The following is an 18,190-nucleotide window of genomic DNA, read 5'->3' on the forward strand; positions in this document are numbered from 1 at the left end:
AAACAAAATAAAATAAAGAAATCTTTTTAAAAAAAAGAGAGAGAGAGAAGAGATATTGGTATGATAGCGAGATGGAGTTGGCTCCTAAAGGCACAAGCATGTGACCAAAGCAGAAGCCCTGAATCAGGACCTTTGACTGATCCCTGACATCTCCAGAGTCCCTTGAGGAGGACTGCCTCCATATCCACCCACTTCTGGGTAGTCTTCCAGAGCACTCTGGAGTATCAGCTTGAGAGTCAGCTGCCACCAGCACTGCCGCTGTCTCTGCCACTGCCTAAAGAAGCCGACCAAGAAGTAAATGATGGGTTTGGCACAGTTGGTCACGTAGGAGAGTACAATTGTCACCAGATAAAGTGGTTTGTGGTACACATCAGAAACCTCCTGAGTCGACATTAGAAAGTACCAGGAGATACCTAAGGGTAGGTCACAGAAGAGGAAGACAAGAAGAGTGAGACCAGTGGTCATATTCAGTCCAGTCAGCCAAATCCGCTGGGAGCCACACAGGGATTTGACCAGGCGTGTCAGACTGAAGCAAGAGAAAAGTGCAAATGAGAAAATTATCCATGCAGCAACGATGAAATAAGACACCAGACACTGAACTTTGAATTCCCCTCAGTGAACTGACAGTAGTTCCAATGCAAGATATTGAACAGAAGGGACAGGGCCCAGATCACAGAACACATGATGTTTGATGTGTGTCTTGGGCAATGATAGTGATACCATGTGGGGCACATATCAGCGAGACAGCACTCAGTGGTAGTGGCCCAGAACAAGATGATGTCGGCAATGTAGGAAAAGGTTGATAAAATAAAGAAAAACTTAGGGAAGGAAACTGTGATTGAGTAGAAGTATTCAATGATTTCCTTCAGGGATTCTGTAACCTCTAAGGAGAGAGAGAAATTCAGCCCCCGCCAGGTTGAGGATATAGACTGAGATGGCAGTCCTCTTCATGCAGAATCCTAGAAGCCACAACACCACAGCATTTCCTGCGAGACTAAATAGGGAAATGATGAAGTCCAGAAAGTTCAGGATCAGTGTGTCAATACTGACAGTTGGAAAAAGGGCCTGGTCACTTCCATTCACTGGTGCGGGTGTAGCGCCCCAGGCTGAGACAGTTGGATCCATGATCAGAAGTCTTCCTCTTCCTCTGATGCCCCTGGAACACAAACAAGCCTGGACCACCTGTTGTATGATCATGGGGGATTTATCTTCCTGTTTCAGAATATAGAAGTCAACACATGTTAATATTAAGATAATAATTGTGAAACAGTCTGAGTTTTGTAATATTTATTTCAACCTGGTCCTTTCTGACTTCACGATCATGATCATCCTGTTGTTCGTCGATTGTCTCGAGCAGGCACCAGTAATATCTCCTTTTACCTAGCCCTGAGATTTTAAAAGAACCATTTCAATGCTCTTTCAGGATTAGGAGGATGAGACCCATCATTGTTACTGGTATTTGGCATATTGAGTATGACACGGGCAGTTTGCCAGACTCTGCCGTGCGGGCAAGTTACTTTTTGTAGCCTGCCAGGTTCTCCAAAGGAAAGATAATAAGATGTCCCACAGCCGCGAATGCGGCTTCCTGGAGCTGGGTTTTATAGTCTCTGCGTCTTGACCGTTGATGGGACCAACCTGGCACTGTTGGCAGCTGGTGGGTGTGATGCCTACCTACTGAAATATGGAGGGTCTGGGTGGAGAAGGCCCAGTCCCAATAGTAGGCTTGGAGACCTCAACCCCAAGACCCGCATGCCTGGATTCCTCAGCCAGTTCTTTCATGCATGAGACCCGTCCGGATGTGTGGAGAGTGGTCCCAGCATGGCGGTGGCTGGCTCCAGAGGTCCTCAGCTGCTGGGGCTCTGCTCAAGGTGGGGGATGGAGAGAACCTCAACCCTCCCCACTCTAAGGGGCCCCGGTGAGGACAGCCAGGTGCGGGGGCAGGAGACTGACTTCAATGACTGAATATATTTACTACAACATGGACCCTCCACTGACATGCATATTTAGGGTCTACCCAACACCTTGCACTGTCCTAGGCCATGACATGCTCATGGAGGAATGAGGAGGAAAGTTTGTATAGAAGGTATCAGCAAGGTGTACTTTAAAGTCCAATATGCCATCTTCTCTGGGACTGAGTTTTCTACTTAAGACCAGAAGTTACAGGAAGGCCTCCTAGGCAATCTCAGTGACTGAGATTGGTTTAACACTGGTGGTGGTGGTGGGGGGGAACATAGTGTCACTAAGAGAATATGATCTCTGTCTATACTAGATATTTTTATAGTCAGGTCTTCTCGATTAGAAATGGTTCCGTGTTTTGACTATATGAATTCAGGTAATGCTACTCTTCTCTAAGTGAGTGTGTCCATGTGCCAAACATTTTGTGGGGGACACAGTGGAACATCATAAGCTTTTAAATGAGCAAATGAGTTTTAAATGTAGTAGAAACTTGAATTCAAAAGAACAAAAATTTTCAACCATTTGTTATACATCAGAAAACACATATATAAATTAAGATGATCTGATTTCTTATTGCTTCAATGGACACCTCTGGAAAAGAGAATTTGTTTTTGTATATGCAAATTATGTCTACTGTGAGGACACCTATAGTGTGATCAGTATTAGGGTTCTATTGAGCAGTTAGAAACGTTTAGGTAAATAGTTTAGTGAGAGAATTCAGGGTTTTCTGAGTTTCTGTGCATCTTCTAGGAGTAAGTAAAAGTTGGAAAAGAGAGAGGGGGCTTGGCAATTGGAATGTAGGAGAGACATGAGATCTGGATGTATCTAAGGAGAAGAACAGATGGTTTTCCATGAGCCTAATAATAAAATTTCCATTATTTTATGAACTGGTGTTGATGGAGGCATTAGGAAAAAGATGAAGAAAATCTTTCATCAGTGAATGAAACTGTAAAAGTGTTCATTTTTATACTGTGCATGGTTTGGGATTAAAATACCTATTCAGATGTGAATATTTGAATTCCAACCTGGAAAGAATAACATCTGAGTCAACAATAGCCAATCAGCCAGCTTTAGTCCTCTTTGACCTCAGTTGAGTCAAGAACCATTCCCATGTATAGTATTATTCCATTTATAGATAAATCTTTTGCTCTTCTCCTTACATACATCCATATCTCATGTCTCTCCTACAGTCCAGTTTCCACCCCTCTCTCTCCTTTTCCATCTTTTCCTTTCTCCTTGGAGTCACCAGTTCAATTGTAGTAAATTCGGTGATTTAATTCATAGTTATAATGGATTTATTCTAGCTTTACTGGATCCATTAATTTAAAATATTTATAATCGCATTTGTATACTCACCATTAAAGAAAAGCTGCTCCATTTTTAATGCATTTATAATAATGGTGAGATACTATTCCAAGGAGATCATACTAGAGAGCAAGGTGAAAACAAACAAGAAACTAGAGGAAATATAATAAAATATTGATCCAAATGAGAACGAGAGAAACAGAGATCCTGGGAAAGTCACCTGTGACGTCTAAAAAAAGTATTGGCTCTCTATTTGCATGTGATTTCAAGTTCATCTATCTTCCCCCCTGGCGTTTTGTGAAAATTATCTCAAAATTTCTTATGTGTACTCCCTCCCCACCCCACCCCCTCTCTCTTGCTTCTGGCACTTTCAGTGAAATGGAGAGCCTGATAGGAGATTGGAGAGCAGGAGAAGGGCATTAGGGATTTTAACTTCCTGACTCCTTCTGCCAGATTGAGATGGCAGTGACATACTCTGAGAACAGTTCCTGATTGATGACCCTTTTCTATATCCACAGCTGCTTCCAGAGTTCCAGAAAGTTCACCTATCCCTTTTCTTTCAGATCTAGTGATTGATGTTATTCCTTTCCTTGAAGGTTAGCGGTCACTATCTCATATTAATAATATAAGAAGGGGGGATATTCAAAATGGATTAAAGACCTCAACATCAGATCAGAAACCATAAGGTACATTGAAGACAAAGTTGGCAAAACCCTCCATGACATTGAAGCTAATGGTATCTTCAAAGATGCCACACCACTGGCCGAGCAAGTGAAAACAGAGATAGATAAATGGGACTATCTTAAACTAAGAAGCTTCTGCACCTCCAAAGAAACAGTGACCAAAATACAAAGACAGTCTACAGAATGGGAAAGGATATTCGCCGAATACACACAGCGGGTAGGGCATTCGCCTTACAAGCGGCCAACATGGCCGACCCGAGTTCTATTCCTCCGCCCCTCTCGGAGAGCCCGGCAAGCTACCGAGAGTATTCGATATGCCAGACACAGTAACAACAAAGTCTCCAATGGAGACGTTACTGGGCCCGCTCGAGCAAATCGACGATCAACGGGAGGGCCTTTACCTTTACCTTTACCTTTACACATCTGACAAGGGGTTGATATCCAGGATATACAAAATACTGGTTAAAATCCACAAGAAGAAAACATCCAACCCCATCCAAAAATGGGGCAATGAAATGAACAGAAACTCTCAAAGAAAAAATCCGAATGGCAAAAAAGCACATGAGAAAATGCTCTACATCATTAATCATCAGGGAGATGCAGATCAAAACCACAATGAGATACCATCTCACACCTCAGAGACTGGCCCACATTCAAAAGAACAAAAGCAAACGATGATGGCACGGATGTGGCGAGAAAGGGACACTCCTTCACTGCTGGTGGGAATGTCGACTGGTTCAGCCCTTCTGGAAAACAGTATGGACAATTCTCAAAAAATTAGAAATTGAGTTCCCATTTGACCCAGCAATACCACTCCTGGGAATATATCCCAGAGAGGCAAAAATGTATAGTCGAAGTGACATCTGCACTTGTTTGTTCATTGCAGCACTCTTTACAATAGCCAGAAACTGGAAGAAACCTGAATGCCCAAGAACAGATGACTGGTTAAAGAAACTTTGGTACATCTACACAATGGAGTACTATGTAACTGTTAGAAAAGATGAAGTCATGAAATTTACATACAAGTGGTACAACATGGAAAGTGTCATGCTAAGCAAAATGAGTCAGAAAGAGAGGGATAGACATAGAAAGATTGCATTCATCTGGGGGATATAAAGTAACAAAATATGAGATTAATACCCAAGAATAGCTGAGATCAGCACCAGGAGGATTACTCCATAACTTAGAGGCCAGCCGGGTATTCTAGGGGAAAGGGCAGTTCAGATAGAGAAGGGAGCACCAAATAAAGGGTGTTTGGAGGATCCTCCCAGGAGGGGAGATGCATGTCGAAAGTAGACTATCACTGAACATGTTTGCCACTCAATGCCTCTTTTGCAGACCACAACACCCAAAACTAGAGAGAGAACACAGGGTATTGCCCTGCCACAGAGGCAGGGGGAGATGGGGGGATGGGGTGGGGGGGGATATTATCCATGGTGGTGGAAAATGGGCACTGGTGGAGGGATGGGTATCTGATCATTGTATAATCGAAACCCAAGCACAAAAAATAGTAAATCTACAACTGTACCTCATGGTGTTTCACTAATAAAAAAAATAAAAAATTTAAAAAAAAAGAAAGGGGGATATTGACAAATTGTCTTGTATGTAAAAGGCAAATCTAATTAAATAATCAATCTGATAATAGTGCTGGGACTCAAACCCAATACCTAGCATATCCCAGAAACTTTACTGATAACATATATCCTTGCACTCAGTCATCTAATTTTGGGGCTTCTTTTTTCCACTGTACTCCTAAATGATACAGTAAGGAAAACAAAATGCTGGTAAAGTAGAGGGCTGGGTTATTCCTAGTGTTTCACGTTTGAGATACTTGCATATATCCTTTCTTTCTCCCTAAGTTAGTAAATTAATACACTTAATTGTGATTTCACTGTGAATGGCTGTGATTAAAAGGAGAATGAACAGTGAATATGATAAATGAACAGTCTTGATGCATCAAACCCCTTTTAAGGATACCAGCACTCAAATTTCCAGGATGGCACTTATATCCGCTTCTGTAATTTTATGAGAGTTTCTGTTACTTCATGAACACTTTACCACCAACAAAAAATATCTTACAGTAGACTTTGAAAGAAATAACTGATAGGCATACCTGATTTTCTTTCCTCTTGCTGCAGGTGACAAGCTGACTTGTGATGATGAGAAGAACCTCCGGGAGGTGATGATAAGAAGAACCTCTAAGGAGCCTCACTAATTAGAGGGTGAGTCCTAATTCTGGAGATTTCTATCAAGATGCTGTTCAGCCCTTGTGATTTCCTGTATTGGGTCTGTTGGCAATTGTGAATGTGCAATCCTCTGAGGCATGACCCTCTCATAAGATATTTTCTAAGTACTGGGTTGAGTTTTATCCCTGTATCTCAATCTGACTATCCCCACCCATCTATTCTGCTTTCCTCCAAGTGATTGTTGTTATGGAGTCTTAGCTGCCAGTTAGGACCCTGGACAGCAAGGCCACACACTGAGTTTGAATTGGGAGGCATTCTAACTCACAGTAAAGCCCAATTCCTTTATTTGTCAAGATCTGTAATATTCTGTACCACCCTTTTTCATTATTTAGTGACAAAGCATAAAGTGAATCCTGTTTTCTATAATTATCAACACTATTCACGTTTTCATCATAATTTTTTATTAGTTATGATCATCATTAACAAGTCTCACAATGGAGACGTTACTGGTGCCTGCTCGAGCAAATCGATGAACAACGGGAGAACAGTGCTACAGTGCTATGATCATAATACTGAAGACAAAAATGTATATATCTGTTTAAATTTTTCCTGTAATAAACAGCTATCAGTTTATTTCCATATGATATGATGATCTTGGGATATGGTGGAGATTTGGGATATATTAGACTTGAAACTAATAATAAGCATGATTAAAAATTTATGATTTATGAATAATATTAATATATTACTATGACACATGGTGGTAGTATATAATATAACTCATTCTTTGTGCGATTTAGTTCAATCACTATCACTGTCACTGTCCTCCCGTTGTTCATCGATTTGCTCGAGTGGGCCCAGTAACATCTCCATCATGAAACTTTGGTGTTACTGTGTTTGGTATAATGAATACATCACAGGTAGCTTGCCAGGCTTTGCTGTGCGAGCGAAATACTCTCGGTAGCTTGCCGGGCTCTCCGAGAAGGGCAGAGGAATTGAACTCGGGTCGGCCATGTTGGCTGCATGCAAGGCAAACGCCTTACCATCTGTGCTATCGATCCAGTCCATTTAGTTCAATAGATTTGAAAAATGTAGAACATCATATATCTATCATTATGATATTGAGCAAAATAATCTCTCTGGAATAAAAATCAACATAATGTGGTGACAAATCTAACAAAAAGCTTGCAGAAGGCAAGAAAAATTAGATAATATAAACATAAATGTGGAACCTAAGAAAAAATAGAAAATTCAAACATACCCAAGTGAATAATATCTGATATTGTTTTATCAGCGGATTATTTATAATTGAAAACTGTTATCAGTGGATTAGACATAATCGTTGAAGGAATCATTGAATATGAAGATATACTTACTAATAGAAACTTTCCAAACTGAGAAGCAAAGAGAAAAAAGTGGAAAATGGTTTGTTCCAGAGCTATGTTTGATTATTGGATGTGTAATATACATGCAATTCTTGATAGCAGAAGTAATATACATAAACATTTTGTGTGTGTGTGTTTGAGGCCACATCTGGTTTGCTCAGAGTGCACTAGTGCGATAGCTTGTGATGCTCCTGCATGCAAAGCCTCAACTCTAGCCCTTTTAGCCAACCCTAGAAGAAATATTTTGAGTAACAATAGTAGTGAAACTTTAAAATGATTTTATAAACTTTGTTTTTAATAAACTTTAAAATTAAACTTTAATACATCACATGATCACAGATTATATCCAAGGAGTATAAATACAAAGCAAAACTCTATGTAACCACATTCAGTTAAATAAATAAAGGACCAATCGTGATAGCCTCTCAGTTTCTGTATTGCAAACCATAATGCCCAAAAGTAGAGAAAGAGTATGGGGGAAAATGTCTGCCATAGAGGCAGGAGGAGTGTTTGAAAGCTGGGCCGGGCGGGGGGAGGGTAATACTGAGGACACTGGTGGTGGAGAACGTGCACTGAAACTCAAACATGGATGCTTTGTAACTATCTCATTGTGATTCAACAAAAAAAATTAAAAAACACATTCAGTTAATTTTTATTCCAGATAGATTATTTGTTTAACACCATAATGGTAGAATGAACTCAATTTTATACTATTGTCATGTGTTATTATAATAATAAGAGTCATAAATTTAATTTTACTTATTAAAAATAAAATTTTAATTATAGCTTAAATAACATGGCTGCAATAGGGTTAACATTCATAGTTTTGATGTACAGTTACTGCACCTTCATTACCACCAAAGGTACCCGAGCCCTCTACCACTGTCCTTATGTCATTTCTATTTTACCCTTCTTCTTCTCACACTCCCTTAAAGCTTGGCAATCTCAGTTTTGTAATTAAAATCCAAGTCTATATCATCGATTTTAAGTAATGTGCCAGACCAGTGGGAAAATGTGAGAAATGGGAGAACCTGTTTGGGGAGTAGGGTAAGAGTATGTGGAAAAGAGTATATGGGAGGGAAAGTATATATTGGGGAAAGAGTATATGGGAAAACTCTGTAGCTTTAGTGAAATTGTCTATAAAATAAAATATGATATATGTGAAACTGTGATAATAAAACAGGCCAGATAATTCAGTGCTAGGGCTCAGCAAAGCAGCACTGCCTGGAACTATAGTGCTGATGGTCACACCAGGTTAACTAGAGTCATATCCGGCAGTACTTAGGGGCCTCCAGAGATTAACTCAGTGCTGCTGAGAGAGAAAATAGTATGATTTTTGTTTTGTTTTTTATTTGGGGGCCACACCCAATTTTTCTCAGAGCTTGCTCCTGGTTTGAGTTCACAAATCACTCCTGGTGGGGCTTGGGAGACATAAAGTGCCAGAGACTAAATGCAGGTTGGTTGGTTCAAGGCAAGTGCCCTACCCATAAATACTATGCATTCAATCCCCTAGATCTCAGAACCTTGGGAATGCGAGAAATGTTAGTCTGACCCCTGAACTTTATTTGGAAAGCACAATAGTAAAGCACAATTAAAAGATGGAAGTCTGTGTGTATATTTAAACAAACACATGATATATATTTGGTTATATATTTATATCTGTGTTATAAAGAACTTAAGGACTAGGGATATGGCTCAGTGGAAGAATATTTGATCACTCCACAATATTAAATACACAACAATATTGAAATTAAGTCCATTATTAACCCTTCAATGGCCTCTAAATGTTCAAGTAAAAAGAAGAATCATAAAACTCTGACTTCAAATTCATTGTTAGAAATGAAGCTTAGAAATGAAGGCATATCAAAACTGAGATAAGCAAATTCTTGGTCTCTTACACCACTTAGCCAAGTTATGGATTCCAAAGGAAAGATCATGAAGGAAGTTAAAAGCGATTTTTCAAGAGAATTATAAAAGACAAAATAGTCTTATTGCTGATACATAAAGATTTTAGTGTTTGGATAAAAGGTAGCCACATGTTACCTTTGACCAAAGCCTACTCCAGAGCATTCCCCCAACTTTCAATTTTATAAAGGCGAAAAAGAAGTGAGTAAATTGCAGGAAAATAGCAAGAAACTAACAGAGGTTGGCTCAAGAGCTTTAAGGAAGAAAACCAGCATTACTGTTAGCTAAGGAAACACTGCCACTGCCAGCTCACAACCTGGCAGGGAGAAATACTGAAAGTTAAAGATCCAAATCCGCTTCACTTCCTCTCTATCTTCTATCAGTATCTCTCATTGTCACATCTCTTTCACCCAGCATCTACAGGGGCCAGAGTGATATTACAGTGGTAGGTCACTTTCCTTCCAGACTGCTGACCCTGATTCGATCCCTGGCACCCTAGATGGACTCCTGAGCCCAGCCAGGGGAAATCCCTGAGCAAAGAGCCAGGAGTCAGCCCTGAACAACACTGGATGTTGCCTCACTCCAAAAAAAAAAAATTATAACTAGTATCCACAGGGAAAAGTAGCCTAATGTTGAAGCATAGAGATATATCCTCCCAGGATCAAAGAAGTTTGAGATGAAAATTAAATACAATAGAAAATGGAGATCTGTTTTTCTTTTTTATTGAAGTAATATTGGCTTCCAATATTGGTTGTAGAATAACACTGTTTTGTCCTTCCTCAGGTAGCTTAGGTTTATCAGATCACACTCATCCCAGTGCTTCGAGTCACTCCCATTCTTCTGTTTATTTGTAACTACTTCTCTATGCTCTCTTCCCCAAACAGTTAATCCGCTTATTCCCCTAGTAGGTTTCTGTTAATTTGTAAGGTCAGATCTTTCTAGGACACTGAACTTATATTGTAAGTTAATATTGCCTTTTTCCTCTCCTTATGTCTTTTGAATAGTTTACTTTAAAGCTATGTCCTTTTGTATATACACAAAAAGACAATATTATGCTTTTGTAACTTGGGATTTAATTGGCTTCAAATATTATTCATTCCCAGGCATCTGCTTTCTCAATTTAAGTCTCAGTTGCCCTCACTTCCTAGCGCTCCCAAAAGCAGGGTCCCGACGAGGGACTGGATGGAACCAGGGCAAGCGGTAAGCTATGTGCTACCCTGGCATTGAGATGGACCTGGCCAAAGCACCACAATTCTTATAGTTAAGAGCTTGATCATGACAAATCCTGTCATGATCCAAAAGTAACGACAAGGCTAGGATCCTGCTGGGGCTAGAAAGACTAACCTGGCCTGAAGGACTGCGGAATATATAGTGAGATGTCCTCAGGAAGAACCAAACTGTAAGTTTATATCTGTAACTGTGCTCATACAGAATGACATTGCTAGAAATATTAGAAGTAGATTTACTACAACTATTTAAGTAGATTACTAGCTGAGGAAAGAACACACCCTCGTTGGGATCCCACCCTTGAGCAGATCTCCTAGTAATCTGGAGTAATCTCTTTAGATGGGATTTTATCCTTTAGTTAATCTCCTGGAGGAGTTGTTTTACCTCTCTTTGATTTGTTAATGTTCAACCCACCTTTGTGTCACCACAAGCGTGATTGTTATATATACTATATAAACTAAGATTGTAAACTCGGAAGGGGCTTGGGCTCCAGAGATCCAGAGTCAGAGAGAGAGAGAGAGAGAGACAGAGAGGGGGGGGGTTCCAGATTGGGGCCCAGAAGAGAGGCAGAGGAGAGACAGGCGTGAAGAAGATTGGAAAAAAATGGCAACTAAAACCAACCAGCCTGGCTCTCGTTTCTTCCTTCATCTGCCTTTGGACAACAGCCATCATGATCCAGGCCACATACAGCGGCTCAAGAACACTGAATGCAGGCGGTGAGATAGAGCCATCCAGAGAGCCTGCGAACACACAACCTTCAGGGTGCTTAGATTTTACAATAAGTCATATTTATACTTGAGATATATAATATTACTGTATCAATCTACTAAAACAACTTGCCCAGTACCTGTTGACCTCTGTCCATAAGACCCTTCTTATCTGTTCCCTCCCTCCTCACTTTCATTTACTTGACAATCTCAGTTCTGTTGGCCTGGCTAAGGCATTTGTTTTCATTTGCCCTACTGCACTGGTCACTTTATATTCCACATAAATGAGATCATCCAGTGTATAAAACTACCAGGGGCAGCCAGGGGGAGGCCCGGACAGCTCTTCCCCTGGGCACCCGGGTTCGGGTGAGCCCAGGCCACTCCCCCAGCCAGGGCAGCCCGGGACCATGGGGCAGATGGTGGAGGAGACAAGGGCCAAGCCGGTTGGTTGATCAGTTGTGGTTTATTCCATTCTCCCCACACGCCTGCCCCAGTCTCTCTGAGAGCCCCCCCACCATTCTAGTCTCACACTGCCCCTCATTCCTTCTCCTCCTGTCTCTCCTGCTCATCTCTCCACGCTCCATCTCGAAGCCTGGGCTCTCTCTCTCCACGTGCCTGCTCCTGTTTTCTTCTATATCCTTCTCTCTCTTTCCCTCTTGCTAGTCTCTCCACACTCCATCCTGCTGCCCTGCTCTTTCTCACACTCTCCCCAACTCTCTTGTCTCTCCAATTCCCCAGCACTCTGGGCTGACACTGCACCCAGTCTGGTAGCCAAGTCAACATAAGAAAGTCCTTCCTGAGGGCCCACAAAGTTCAAAGGGAACACCACCTAAGAAGTATTCCAAAACCCTTCCTGCTTGCCTCAGGCAAAATGCCTCTTACGGTGTTTTTCTCCTTTCCTCAGTCCAATAAGTCTATCAACCTCTTAATACTAGTTATTTTTGTATGGACACAGTAAGAGATACATTGAGGCTTGTAGGACAGCTCTCCTGGGAACATCTTGCCACAGACAGACTACAGAGCTCAGGCCAGATTAATCTTTCCTAACCCTAGCAGGGTCCAAATCTAGTTAACTACTTTTTGGATCATGACAGCATTTGTCCATGACCGAGCTCTTAACTTATAGTTAAGCATTATGGCACTTTGACCAGGCCCGTCTCGATGCCAGGGTAACACATAGTTTACCGCTTGCCCTGGTTCCATCCAGTCCCTCCTCGGGACCCTGCTTTGGGGGGTACTAGGAAGCAAAGGCAGTTGAGGCTTAGGTGAGAGAACAGATGCCTGGGAGGAAAATATCACGGAGTCACATTACAAAAGCATAGAATATACTGTCTTCTTGCGTCCATACAAAAAGAACATTGCTCTGAATAAACTATGCAAAGGATTTAGGGATAAGAGAAAAACAATATTTACAAGTCAACAGAGCACAAAGAAAGAAGTTACAAATAAACATAGAGGAATGGGAGTACCTTGATGGGAGCAATCCAATAAACCTAAACTACCTGACGCTATGCAGAAAGGACAAAACAGTGTTATCCTACAATCCAGTATTTGTATTTCTCCTTCTGACTTATTTTGCTTAACATGATTCCCTCTAGCAACCTTACAAATGTCACTTCCCGAATTGTTTTCTCCAAGGGATTAGCTTGAATTCTAATCCCTTAGAATTAGATATATTCACCTCTTCCTTTGAGATTATTTGCTTTAGTGCAAATCAAATAATTCCTTTCCATCATTATCTCTAGACATAATTTCTCGTCACTGTGTCATTCTTCACCAATGTTACATTTCTGAGCTTTTCAGCATCATTAACACCACTGTCACTGTCCTGGGCACTGTCTGGAACCACTTGCTGTTAATGGCACTGAGTAGCACCACTGACAACACTTGTCAGCTGTGACATGTGCCCTACTCACATGACCCTTTCCACACTGCTGAACTTTTTATTGCAAAAGTACCATGAACTCAATGATTGTAATTATTTGAATGTTTGATGTCAAGTATTTTATTTCAGCACTGCCACTTGGTTAATTTTCTCATTTGTATTTCATCTTACCCCTGCTAATCAGAGGGTTGTATGGCTCCCATTCATGTAATTGGTCAGGCAGTTTTAGACCACTGGACTCACAGTGCTGGTCTTCTTTCTTTGTGTGGTAGGAGGGTGAGTGGGGGAGGGGGGGTTAATATTTTCAACTTTTGTAAGCATGAAGTGTAACTTTATAACAATATTAATTAACATCCAAAGTAAGTACAAATTTTGAAGTTTTTTTTCCTTCCTAGGGTTTCTTTCATACCTCTGTAGCAGAATCCCATGTGTATCCCTTCTCATGCTGTCCCCTTGTAATTTCCCTGATTCTGCCTCTCTGAGACTCATCCTTCACAGCATGTTTCTAATATGTCTTGTTAGTCTCTGTGTTCTTTCAAGACAGAATCTATGTCTGACTCACAGGAAATCACAATTTTTTATTTATTTAACTTAATTATACAAAAATAAAAATGTTTCAAATAACCTGTTTGGCCAGCATGCAAAGGTAAGTGCCATTCAGTATTAATAGAGGCTAATTGTAACAGAGGTTAAAGTGTTCACGTTGAGGAAGGAGACCCCCCCCCCCCAGAAAAGTATAACTATAGCAAATATTTGTTTCGATAACCCTGAATTGTTCACAGTGTGCTATAATGGAGATTGATCCTGGGAGTTCCTCCCATATGAAGTGGCAAAAACAGTGGGAGGCAGGAGAGAGAGAAAGGGAGAGAAAAAGAGATAATGCAAGAGAGACCAGATCATTTCTCATTCTATCTCCTCTTTGTTTTCCTCTTTGTTTGCACCTTGCTTTCCTAGTGTCATCTTTTTTAGAATAATATCCCACCATTATGATAAGTGATTTAAAGAGGAAGCTTTTCTTTAATGGTGAATATGCAAACGTACTTTTAATTACAAAATACTTAAAAGTATTTTAAGGTAAAGCTTCCAGTAACTCTAGAATAAATCCATTACAACTACAATAAATATCAGAAAAGTTACTAGAACTATACCATGACTCTAATGCATCATTCACCGCAGGAGCTGACATAACTTCCCCTTCCCCACAAAGCTGACCTACACCTCTGGGTTACACATGTAGGACTCCCAGACACATCAAAACTTTTCTTTCTGTTCCGCTCAGGGGAACAGAAAGAAAAGAAAAGTAGAAGGAAATGGTATGGTATACCTCAAGTCCTCTCTCTCTCCTGCTGGTGTTGGAAGAGCTGAGTCATGAATCATGGTGACATTCAGCAGTGGGGGGTGGGGGGAGAGGGTGGGGTGGAGGGCTGGAGGGAGTGAAAATAGGGTGCTTATTTTCTGACCCAAAAATCCCAGATAATCAGCCAGGAGGAGGATGTGGTGCTGCTGAAAGGGGGTAAAGTGTTTTGTTTAAAACACTATCAGCAGCAGTACTATAAACCACAGTGCAAAAAAGTATTTAAAAAAAAAAAGAAGGAAAACGAAGCCCCTCTTATAGTAGTAAACTGTAGATAAACAGGGTGATGGGGACATGGTGGAGGGAAGTGGACACTTGTGAAGAGATCAGTGTTGAAGTATTATATGCCTGAACCCAATCATGAATAACTTTATAATTTCACAGTGACTAAATTTTAATAATTAACTACTAATTGAAAAAATTTCAGAATTATTATGTTTAAGATTAGATTGTCTACACTAGACTGCTAGCAGACTCCACAACCCCTCATTCTCTCTCAGAACCGTATTTTTTCCAGGAGCTGATCCCATAACAAATGATGTAACAAAAACAGTTGTAAATATTCAGTCAAGATCCAAGTGACCATCACTGTTATTGTAAATTCTACATCCATGCTATCTCAGGAAAATTTATATAACTCTGCAAGTTTCACTTTCCCGTATTAAATGAGAACATTGCAATAGATTTTTAAAGTAAATCCACTAAATGCTGGGGATACAATCTTGAGCAACAACAAACAAAACCAGGCTGCTCCAAGTTTATTGAGCTTTAATAAGGTAGACAAGAATTAATTTAAAATTTAATATATTGAAAATTAAGATGTCATAATAAGATGTCATCTTATTATGACATCTTATTATCTCATTCCTACTTTGGACAAACTGGCAGGCTACCGAATGTAGCCTGCCCACACGGCAGAGTCTGGCAAACTCCCCGTGGCGTACCCAATATGCCAAATACCAGTAACAATGGTGGGTCTCATTCTCCTAAAGAGCCTTGAATATAATATCAGGGCTAGGATGAAGGAGACGTTACTGGGGCCTGCTCGAGGCAATTGACGATTAACAGGATGATTTGTGATTGTGATTGAAAATTACAGTTAGAGCTGTCACAAGTATCGTGGATAAAAAGTACAAGGTGTCCTGAAAGTGGGAAAACAGATGTGCCTTTCTTCCAGCTCCTGAATTGATGACTCACTTCTTGACCCTCTACTCTGGAAGGACAAACAGGTTATTTGCACTTGCACATTTCCTACCATGCTATTCTTCTGAAATGAGGATCAATGTTGGTCTGTGCTGAAGCAGAAAATATGTCACATACTTCAGTATTGTTGCTTTTTAGCCTTAATTTATATCCACTTTTCTCCTAACTAACTTGCTTCTCTCTCTTTTTTTTTTCCAGTAAATTTGCTTAAACTGAGATACAATTTCCAGTTTTGATTTTGCACTTGGGGTCTGACTTGAACATTGCTGACTTACATTTTCTTTCCTTTCCATTAAAAGTGCACTTGACCCTGATGATCAGTGTTACGGGCAGGTTATGAAAAGGACTCCTACATAGAAATGTGGATTCAAATGTGGTTCCTGATGCTTTTCTAAATGAGAACTGACACATAACATTCAAACTCTTTATATTTCAGTGGCCTTATATATAAATGGAAATAATAGTACTTGCCTCACTGAGCTTGAAAAGAAATAAGAAGATTACATCTGAAAAGCACCAGATTTTTGCTGTTGTTGACCCAGATGTGAGTCCCCCTTCTTTCCAGGTTGGAATTCACATGAGCATGTTTTTTCTGTCCAAACTCGGCACAATATAAAAATGGACACCGAATTTTTCTATTTCCTTCCACTTCCTTAAAGAATACCTACAGCATTTCAAAACTGCTTTAATCAATAAAGCAAACCCACTCCATATCATTTGGGAGGAAAATATTACTTAGCTCATTATTATTCACTAATCTGCTCAGATACATCCATGTCTTCTGTCTTCCCTACAGTCCAATAACTATCATCCCTCTCTTTCTTTCCCAACTTCCTCTTTCTCCTCTAAAAATATACAGAAAGTTGGGAAACCCTGAATCCTCTCATTACCTAGATAAGGGCTCAGTAGAACAATATACTGGTCATCCCTTAGTCTGAGTCTTCATAGTGGACGTAATTTCTGTAGGCATAATAGATTCTCATATATAGAGGCTTCAATAGTAAGAATAATCAGAAATCAAATTTCTTCATTTGTATGTATATTTTCGATGTGTAGCCAACATTTCAGGTAGGGCATTTGCCTTGAATGCAGCTGACCAGCCGACCTGGATTCATTCCTCTGCCCGTCTCGGAGAGCCCCACAAGCTACTGAGAGTATCTTGCCCACACGGCAAAGCCTGGCAAGCTCTCCATGATGTATTCGATATGCCAAACACAGTAACAACAAGTCTCACAATGGAACCGTTACTGGGCTCACTCAAGCAAATCAATGGACAACAAGGAGAACAGTGCTACAGTGCCATTAAACCCAAATTTCTACTAGATTTTGGACCCCATTCATTCACCTGCTAATTTTAAAAGCTTCTGATGTCACTCTTCCCAGAGAGTGACATACCACTACCTATCTGAGAGAAGATAGGTAGTGGTGTCCCACTCTGTGGGAGTGGCACACCACTGGACTATTTCTAGTCTAAGAGGCCACACCACAATCACATCTATCAAAGCAAGAGGTCTATTCCCTTAGCCACATTATATCATAACTTCTTTTCTCCTCAGAAGGTGAACCACTCTTGGTTACTGAGATTTCCCATAAGTAATTTCCGGAGCTTTTAATCTCCTATCTCTAAAGTGAAAACCTCAGTTCCAGATCTGACTCGAGTTCTGATGAACTCTTAAGTTCTATCCTGTCTGACACTTTCTGTACATAATTTGTTCCTCCTGTTTTCATGGGACTTGTCATGGTCAAAAACAGTGAAGGGCCTAACTGGACTATAAAATATCCCTGGTCACTAGAGCGTTCTTTTTTAATTTTTTTATTTTATAAAGTAGTTCACAATATTTGGTTACATTTAATATTCAAACACCATATTCCCGTATTTCGTGTATTTCTGTATTTCCCGTATTTCGTGTGTTTCCATCCTGAGCCCCAATTCCTGCCCCAAAGCAGAACCAAAATAATATAATATTTCCCTCTAAGATTGGTTGCCTCCTACTATGAATCCCATCAAATGTGGTGTGGTACCCTTGGAGTATGGGTGGGTTGTGTCCAATGAAGTGAACAGTAAAAAGGTTCACTCATGGGTGAGGCTCGGCCTGAGCATGTGGAGAGAGGCAGCGATTGAGTTCTAGAGGTTTTTGGCTGCCAGGGCTGGGTTCCTTGGGGTGGGAAGAGGTGTCATCCATCCGCTTTGGGGACGCCCCGAGTGAAACAGTCTGGCACCAGGTCTGGTGGCATAGTTATGGCGAATGTCATGTTGCTCCCTTCCCCATATGGGAGAGTAGGACCTGTGATCTGGATGGTGTCCAATGACAAGAGTATCTGGTACCAGCCAGGGGTGGCTTATGGGCATGACTGCTGAGTTGCTGGAGATGGGGGTTTAAGGTCAGAGGATCT

This window comes from Sorex fumeus, unplaced genomic scaffold (genome assembly GCF_029834395.1).
Source record: "Sorex fumeus unplaced genomic scaffold, SorFum_2.1 ptg000007l, whole genome shotgun sequence".
NCBI classification, from domain to species: Eukaryota; Metazoa; Chordata; class Mammalia; order Eulipotyphla; family Soricidae; genus Sorex; species Sorex fumeus.